The sequence below is a fragment of the Mus caroli genome, unplaced genomic scaffold, assembly GCF_978045245.1.
Source record: "Mus caroli unplaced genomic scaffold, Mus_caroli_1 scaffold_1, whole genome shotgun sequence".
NCBI classification, from domain to species: domain Eukaryota; kingdom Metazoa; phylum Chordata; class Mammalia; order Rodentia; family Muridae; genus Mus; species Mus caroli.
Genome location: NW_028227256.1, coordinates 76221843 through 76230758, shown reverse-complemented (window position 1 = coordinate 76230758; position 8916 = coordinate 76221843). Strand labels below are relative to the sequence as shown.

The 8916-nt window shown below is 39.1% G+C and overlaps 1 non-coding gene across 1 annotated transcript; it reads left to right on the top strand.

Moving 5' to 3' along the window:
* Positions 1-7185: 7185 nt before the first annotated feature.
* On the top strand, positions 7186-7328 carry LOC115032446 (small nucleolar RNA SNORA48). Its single transcript, XR_003838123.1, has one exon. It is a non-coding gene; the product is annotated as a small nucleolar RNA SNORA48 (small nucleolar RNA).
* The last annotated feature ends 1588 nt before the right edge of the window (positions 7329-8916 follow it).

Here is an 8916-nt window from a genome sequence, read left to right as displayed (position 1 = left end):
AGAGACTGCTCCACCTGGGGATCTATCCCATAAACAACCACCAAAACTAGACACTATTGTGGATACCAACAAGAGCTTGCTGATAGGAGCCTGATATAGCTGTCTCCTGAGAGGCTCTGCCAGTGCCTGACAAATACAGAAGTGAATGTTCACAGCCATTCATTGGACAAAGCACAGGGTCCCCAATGAAGGAGCTAGAGAAAGTACCCAAGGAGCTGACAGAATTTGCAGCCCCATAGGAAGAACACCAATATGAACTAACCGGTATCTCCAGAGCTCCCTGGGACACATGCTCCACTATGTTCATAGCAGCCTTATCACCAACCAAAGAGTACACATGGTTGGGACTCATGACTCTAGCTGCATATGTAGCAGAGGATGGCCTAGTCAGTCATCAATGGGAAGAGAGGCCCTTGTCCTTTGAATGTAATATGCCCCAGTTTAGGGGAATGCCAGAGCCAGGAAGAGGAAGTGGGTGGGTTGGTTAGCAGGAGGGGGGAGGGATAAGTGGGTTTTGGAGGGGAAACCAGGAAAGGAAATAACATTTGAAATGTAAAGAAAGAAAAATATCCAATAAAAAATAGAGTAGATAATTCACACTGTTCCTCCTCTTGAGAACAACTAATTAATTTTTTAAAAAGAAGCTAGCAAGTATCACTGTGAAGGCATACAGAGCTTCCCACTATAATGAAGAATTATGCTAACAAGAGTTAAGAGAAAGAAGAAACATGTAAAATTGAGCTGGAGGTGGAGAACTTAGTCACCAGAAGTACCTACCAATTCCTGGGGTATTCAGATGTTGACAAGAACATCAGATGAACCACATGGTTATGAGACTAAAATCAGGGTTCCGTTGTCACTAAGGAGCAGAGATGCTGTGAGTGGGTCGGGGCAGGCTTCGAAAAATCTACAATTCAAGGAAGAAGGAAGAAGCATAAACAGAATTGTGTACACAGAGAGAAACTGATTAGATCATTTCTGTTCTGGTGGAATCAGACAATTATAGATCCACAGTGGATCTCTGCTCATTCCAGAAGCAAAAGTAGACCATGAAAGGTGCTTGGTTATGATTCCAGAAATCCCCCCAAACAGATAGAATTACCATCTATAGAGTAGGAAGATGGTAGAGCAAGTCATCTCAAAGAGAAGGGGAGGACAATGCCCACAAGCTAGGATATAAAGCACTAGAAACCCCTTACTTCCTGGTTCTTTGTTGTTTGTTTGGAGGGTGGGAATCAAACCTAGACTCTAAGACACGCCAAGCAGGTGCTAATCCTGGCTAGATTTAAGAGTCCAGGGTTCTCCAAGCTTTCCAAACATTGGGAGTTTCTGTAGCTGTGGGGGTTTGTCATTTACCTTAACTTTAACTGTGATTTTGGTATTTGACCTAAAGTCCCTACTCTCATCCATTTAGAGTGGGACAAAAAGGGACAACAAACCAGTCTGGATTTTGTCATTTAGTTTTCATCTAGTTTATTGGATTAATCCTTACTTGAGACTCAAAGCCAATGGTATATGCTGAATCAAGATCCTGACTCACAGCAACAGACAAAGAAAAGAAAACCTTTGGTTCCTCATCTTCCCTCAGTTTACAAAATTAGAGAAGTTTCTCTTGTGAGCTAGACTGGGCATCCACTAATCACATAGGCTACTGACATAGGCTACTCAAACTAACTAGAACGAAGTAAAATTTAAAATCCATTTTCTCAGCTACATTTGCCATATCACAAGCACCGGACAAACACTTGTGGATGTCACATTGAGCCATGCTAAGCAGAAAGCATTCCTATTGACAAAAGCATCCTGGTGGGTGGCAGAAATGGTAGATCATCTTCCGTGTGAAGAGATGGCCTACCATGAAAAATAAATGTGACAAGTTGGTTGTCAAACAATGTTTCTGAGTCTGTCCAGTGAGCAGAGGTAAAGCTATGCCAGACACTATACCGAGCAATGGTCCTTCAACTCTTCAGTAAGGAGACAGTGTTGATTTTTTTACATGTGCGGATTTTAACTGAGGTTCCTTGGAAAACTCACTTGTATTTGCCAAGTTATAATTCTTTGTCTCAGACCTATTGAGAGGTGGGAGGCATCTGTAATAGGAAACAGGAGATGGGGATTCTAGAAGCTTCTCTACTGCCAGTCTATTCTGAGAACTTGTTCCAGGCACTTTCCTCTCTTCGTCTCACATTCCCTTTTATAAATTCACATTTCGTTTTCATTAGAATAAAATTCAAATTTTAATCTTGAAAAAACACCAAAGTTATGCTGTTCTGGGTGAAATTTGATCTGAATTCTTTGTTCTGGGATTCTTTGTAAAAACATCAATCTCTCCCAATGTGTGTTTCTCAAAAGCAAGACATTCCTCAAAGCAGTTATGGCCTCAGAACTCAGAAACCAAGAGTGATGTTTCCAGATTTGGTGTTGGTTTATTAAACTGAGTCTGGGCTGAGATTCCTGGAAAAAAGCCTAAACTTGAGAATGAGGACACAATGATTTAAATCTCAACCAGGAAAAATTGAATCAATTATCCCAGGACTTCAGTTCTCTGTGTTGTCTTCAGTAAGGGAAGTAAAGACCCCAGCATCCCCCATTCATAAGGAGTACCAAGTTAAAGAATGCTATGAACATGTTCATGAGACTAACAATGGAAAAGAAGACGCAAGAAAGTGCCTGGTGGGGATTGTGGTATAGAAGGGCAATCTCAGCTCTCATGAAGCTGAGTTGGGAAGACTGTTGCTTCAGGTCTAGCCTGTGCTACATGGTGAGACTTTATCTTAAAAACAAGAGCATCAGTTATTGATAGTATTTTTTTCAGTTTTTTGTTATAAAATAAAGATAAATGATAGTGATTCTATTCATGCCAATACAGCTAAAAGTGCCATCCAATATTACTTATTACTTACTTTGTTTTTAAAAGACTTATTTTCAATTTGATTATGTGTTGTGAGTGTCTCTGTGTGGGTATGCATATGTATATTGCAGGTGCCGATAGAAGGCAACACTCCTTGGAGCAGGAGTGTTGAGTATTCACTCACTGCCTAATGGGGGTGCTGAGAACCAAATTCAGGTCCTTGGCAGGAGTAGTAAGCATGATTAAATGCTTACAGAGTCATCTCTGTAGCCCGAGATCTACTTTCTAACTAGAAAAGCATATACATATGCTTTTTTTTGGTGCAGGTAATAAGGAGGTACATGCTTGTATACATCTACTAAAGTACATTTTTACTAAAAAAAAAAAAGTTTCAGAATGTTCTCAAATAGTCCACGTTCCTCTTGCAAAATAAACCACTACAGAATTTAGTGTTTCTAAACAACAATTCAATTACGGTTTGCCACAGTTTGAAAGGTTGAATGTCTCCTCTGGGAAGCTCACAGAGTTTTTCATTGCAATCACCCTGGGATACAGTCATCAGAGTGATTAGCAGGGCTGGGTGCTGCTGTTTAAAACAAAACAAAACAAAACAACAACAAAACAACTGCTGGGGTAATCTTTTGATGTACCGTGTAAAGGTTGTCTTTGTAGTATTCAAATGGTGATTTCTGTACCTACAGAGAATTGAGTACTGTCGAGACTTTAGTACTGTTAAACATACAGGGCATCACCTTCTGCTTGGTTGAATAAAGATCTGATGAACAAGAGCTGAAGCAGGAGAGGAAAGGCAGGACTTCCAGGCAGGGAGGGGGTCTTTGGGGAAGATTTGTGAAGCAAGGAGATTCACCAGCATGACACTGCGGTGTAAGGAACAGGTGCCTGTACTGAATGAGAGGGACTGGGTCACATGGTAGACACAGACTAGAGTAGTTGGGTTAATTTAAGTTAGGCGAGCTAGGTAGAAGGTACCCATCTAGGGTCTAAGCTACAATAAATAAGAAGTTTCTGTGTCTTTATTAGGGAACCTACAGGTTCAAGATAGTCCAGTGATAACCAACGTCAGAGCTAAACAGAGTCCAGCCTTGAATCTATAGTTAAAGTGATACAAAAAGGGTATATAGATAGATAGATAGATAGATAGATAGATAGATAGATAGATATACATACATATAGATATACATATATATGTATATGTATGAATATTTGTAGCTGATGGGCATATTGAATGGGAAACAATAAAAAGACTGCTTCATGGAAAGGCGGTATGTTATGGTTTAAATGTGAAGTATTCCCTACAAATTCATGTGTTTAAACCTTTGGTCCTCAGAGGTACCAACTGGTGGGCTGTGGACATTTTTGGACTGGGATATGAGGGATCTAGGCAAACTACAATCCTCTTGAGCTTTCTGATTCTTGAATCTTGGAAATGGGAGAAAGCCATGACACCAGCTCCCACTGCCTGAAAGATGGTTTCTCATGCTGTACGTTTCTTGCCATAATGAACTGTATTCTCCTAAACCATAAGCTGAAATAAATTCTTACTCCTTTAAATTATTTCTGTCAGATATTCTACCATAGCCGTGGGAACAGTAGCTGGTGCAGAGGGGGGTCTTGCTACAATGACCGAACAGGATTCTTGTTGAAGGAAGGCAGACTGATCAGATATACATGAGGAAATTTATTATATATCATTTAAAAATTGAGCATGTACCAAGCATGAGGGCATTCTGAGTCAGCTTAGCAGGATTTTCAGTAAATACAGGCATGGCTGGATTGTTTAAAGATAGAGGCTGAGTAGAGTGGTTTTACAGCAGTTTGAGATTCAGTCAGTGACAGAATGTTCAAGGTGGACCACTTCAAAGGTCCTCAGTTGTTACCAAATGTGGCTTTTTGATATGGTTTGAGCCTTTTGTAGCATTGTAAATGTGTCTATGAGAAAATTCCAAAAGTGAGACTCAGGTAGAAAGTGTAAGTTTTCTTATGAGCCAACATCAAAGGTCTGAGAAGGTCACTGCCAAAATATTATTGCTCCACACAGTACTAAAACCAGCCTAGATTAAAAATGACAGGAACTAAATTCCACCATTTAACATGAGTAGGCAGAGGTAAGTGATGGCAGCTCCTTTTAGAGGACTCTGTAATATCCATAGGCTGTCATATAATGACTTCTAAAACTAAAGGCTTACAAGTATCATCTCCATGCATATCTCTCCACAAGTTGCCTTGTTTAGTTAAATAATGGACATCCAGATGGAAGAGGAAGTCTTCTAAGAAGGTAATAATATCAATGACAGAATATGGAAAGATTCACTGGCTGGAAAAAAATGTTCACATGAACACTGGGTGCACTCAGAAAAGCACAGTCAACTTTGTTCATCTATTAATAATATTAAAAATATATTAATTATACTAATTAGTATGCATAGATGTTTGGATGGATTGTATGTTTGTGCATATGATGTGTCTGTCTGTCTGTCTATGCACACGAATGTGAAAGTTGTAGGACAGCCTCCAATATTATTTCTTAGGAGTCATCCATCCTATTTGTTAGGCAAGGTCTCTCATTGGGACCTGGGGGTCACCATTTTTAGGTTAGTATGACCAGCCAGTGAGCTCTTGTTGCCCCTTCCGCATCCCTGGAATGACAGGCACATACCGTCATGCTTGGCTTTTCTTCATGCTTGAGCAGAAAGCACTTCACTGACAAAGCCATCTCCCCAGCCCTGGGACATGGTTACATTAAACATAGTGTATTAATTTGACAGGACATGTTATTGTTAATTACAAAATCTGTATTAAACCCTATGCCTGAATAAACGTGTGATTTTATTTTGTACTTTTTGTCTTAGTCATATCAAGAGGAAAATAACATTGGCAGTTGACTGTAAAACTTAAGAGTTTAACCAATCTCATTTCATCTGTTCCTCTCTGTGTAGGCAATGAATGCCTGATAAATATCACCAAAGGCTAAATGATTGCAGGCATTCTTCAAGAAAAATGAGGCATGACAGACATCAGGAATAAAGAAGAACTATTCTTAAAGGCACCATAGTGAATATTACTATTTTTCAGGAACTTTACCTTCATAGCACACTTAAAGGGTTCATGTAGTTCTCCTGCGCCCCCACCCCCACCCCGAGATTGTTAAGTCCACCTTGTTATGGTTAATGGTACTTACTTTTCTTCTGGGTAAAGAGGAAAACATCTGGTCACCATATGAAATTTTCCATTGATTTAAAGACAAATGTTATCTTTGAGCTTTCTCATCTTCAGGCCAAATGTATCTGCTCATTTATCATTTTGGCCCCTGTGTCAGCTCTTTTGTTGTTTCTGATTTCTCTCCTGGCTCCCCATAAGTTTTCCACTTTTTAAAAACTATATAGATTTTTGGAAATGTTTCAATTTCCCAAAAGAACCTAATAGAAAATGTAATTGTCAATAATATTTTGATGCTTTGATTATAATAATTAAATATAGTATTTTCAATGCTTTAAATGTATTGTCCAGATATAGCAAGCAGACATTTTTTAATAACTACACACAGATAATATATAATAAGCCAAGAAAAGGAGAATAAAACCAGAAATGATTACTTAGAAAATCTAAAAATAATACACTAAGGTTATCTTAATCATGTCACAAGATTATACAAGAAGTAAGATGCTTAGATTCTTAGGATAAATAAAATCTAAGAGTCAACTCTAAGCTTCAACATGAGATACTCTTCAAATACAAATACAAAGACACAGTCAGTTTGAATGGTTGGAAAGAAATATACACAGAAAGAAGAACAAGACTGTATAAAATATAATAGTATCAATGATTACATCTTCACATGAAGCCAGAAATAAAGAAGACTGTTTCATAATGACAGACTTCATGAAGACCCAAAACTTTGTATCGACCTAAACACAACGTGTATATATCTGTGTGTCTGTGCTCTGTTTCTGTCTGTCTGTGTGTATGTGTTAAAGTGAGAAACTGACCATTTTGCCATTGCATTAGGAGATATTCAACTTTCAGTAACTATTAGGGCTACTGTACACAAAGGGAAGAACAGAAAAAAAGAAGTAAATGGGGTAACGGGGGAAAGGAAGAAAGGGAGGGAAAAAGGAAGAGAGGTGGAAAGAAAGAAGGAGAAGAGGGAGGACTTGTAAACACAGGAGATTAAATAACATTATGACATGTTTTGATGTAAATTATAATTATAGGATACTGTAAAGCCCCCCCCCAAGTTTACTGCATATTTTTGTTCTTTCTTCAAGATAAAACACAAAATAATTTTCAATAAGTTTAAGGAGATTAAAATGATATAGAGCTGGCAATGGGCAAAGAGGCACCTTGTTTGTGGTGGTGTTTTTATATCAGTCAGGGCAGAGCAGATAACAATCCTTTGTTCATCCTAGCTTGATGCCTGGCTTGGTGGCCAAAGCTGTTTCATGCCTAGGGCACATAAAAAAATGATATAGAGGCAGTTTTATGAAAATAAAATTTATTCAAGATGGCCCTTGTCTTCCAGAAAGTTCTACTGTCATATACACATTCTGATATTTACTAAATACTTGATTTGATTTTGCCTTGGCACTCCTACCCTGCTGATTTGGACCTTTCTTTAGTCCAGTGCTTCTGAACCTGAGGGGTGGGGCGCTGACTCCTCTAGGGGCTCAAATGACTCTTTCACAGGGGTTCTCATATCAAATATCCTGCATATCAAATGATTACATTATGATTCATAAAAGTAGCAAAATTACAGTTATGCAGTGACAACAAAATAATTGTATAGTTGGAGGTCACCACAGCATGGAAAACTGTATTAAAGGGTCACAGCATTAGGAAGGTTGAGAACCATTGCTTTAGTCAATGAACTGACACTGTTTAATCTTGTAAGACACTCTCATAGGGATGAGACTTATACATTAAAGTAGCAGCTCAGAGGACTAGGAGGGTGCAGTCTAGGACTTCCAGACTATGTAAAACACTAGGTTTGTTCCCCTACACCACCCAAGAGTAAAAATCACCTTCTCTTTGACAAACAAACAATGTGCACGCATATGTGGTGACTTGGGGAATACATATTTCAGGGATGTTTAGCTTCTTGAAGCTGACTGTTACTGATCAGGCAAAGGAGATAGCAAATCACAGTCCTTGCTGCTGTCTATTGCTCTCAAAGAATGTAGTAGAGTCCAAAATCATCTGAAATTGTCTCCTGTTATTTGTCCTTATTTTGAACACTTCAGTGCCTCCGTCTCCGTGCAGAGGTCTCATCAGGCTGAACTATGTTGCTGTTTTTAACCCACACATGGAGCAAAACAATAATCATCAGGTATGAGTTCTCCAAGTCTAGGACCTACTTCTTCAAGCAAACTCTGCCCCCTTGGAGCGTGCTGACAGACAGTAAAACCATGTCCTCAAATCTGCAGGACCAAAGGCTTTCAACCTTTCCCAAGTCCAGGGAACATTATTCATCTTGTTCTTCCCTTGACCTCAAAGCTCTTCAGTGTTCTGTTACTCATTCTTCGGGTACAGGCAGTAACATCTTGTCAATAAACTTGAACTGTAACAAAATATGAGGAGCAGTGCTAAAAAAGCACTTGATTTCTGGAAGAATCCTCAAACCACGTAAAGGCTTTTCGTGTGCTCTGGATGACGAACTTTGGAAGAATAGGGAAAACATTCATTTGTTCTGATCCCAACAAATTGTGTCACACTTTCTTGATGAACTTCTAGCACCAACAGCAGAAGTTACAGGGGGCCCACCATGTGCCAGAGATAATTAAAATAATCAAATTTAACAAGCATTTCTTTCTTCTGAAAAACAAATATGGACTCTATTATTTCTACATCACAATGGCAGTAACAGTAGGGGCAGGACAGAGGTGTAGCTCACAATGCCACCCACAGCAGCCTGAGTGTTTAGACGCTACTTGTCACAGTTAGTATTATTAATTGTCAACTTGACAGGTTCTAGGAAATGGGGAACTGGGCATTATCTTGATTATATTAACTGAGGTGGGAAGTCCCATCTACTGTGGGTGGTACCATTT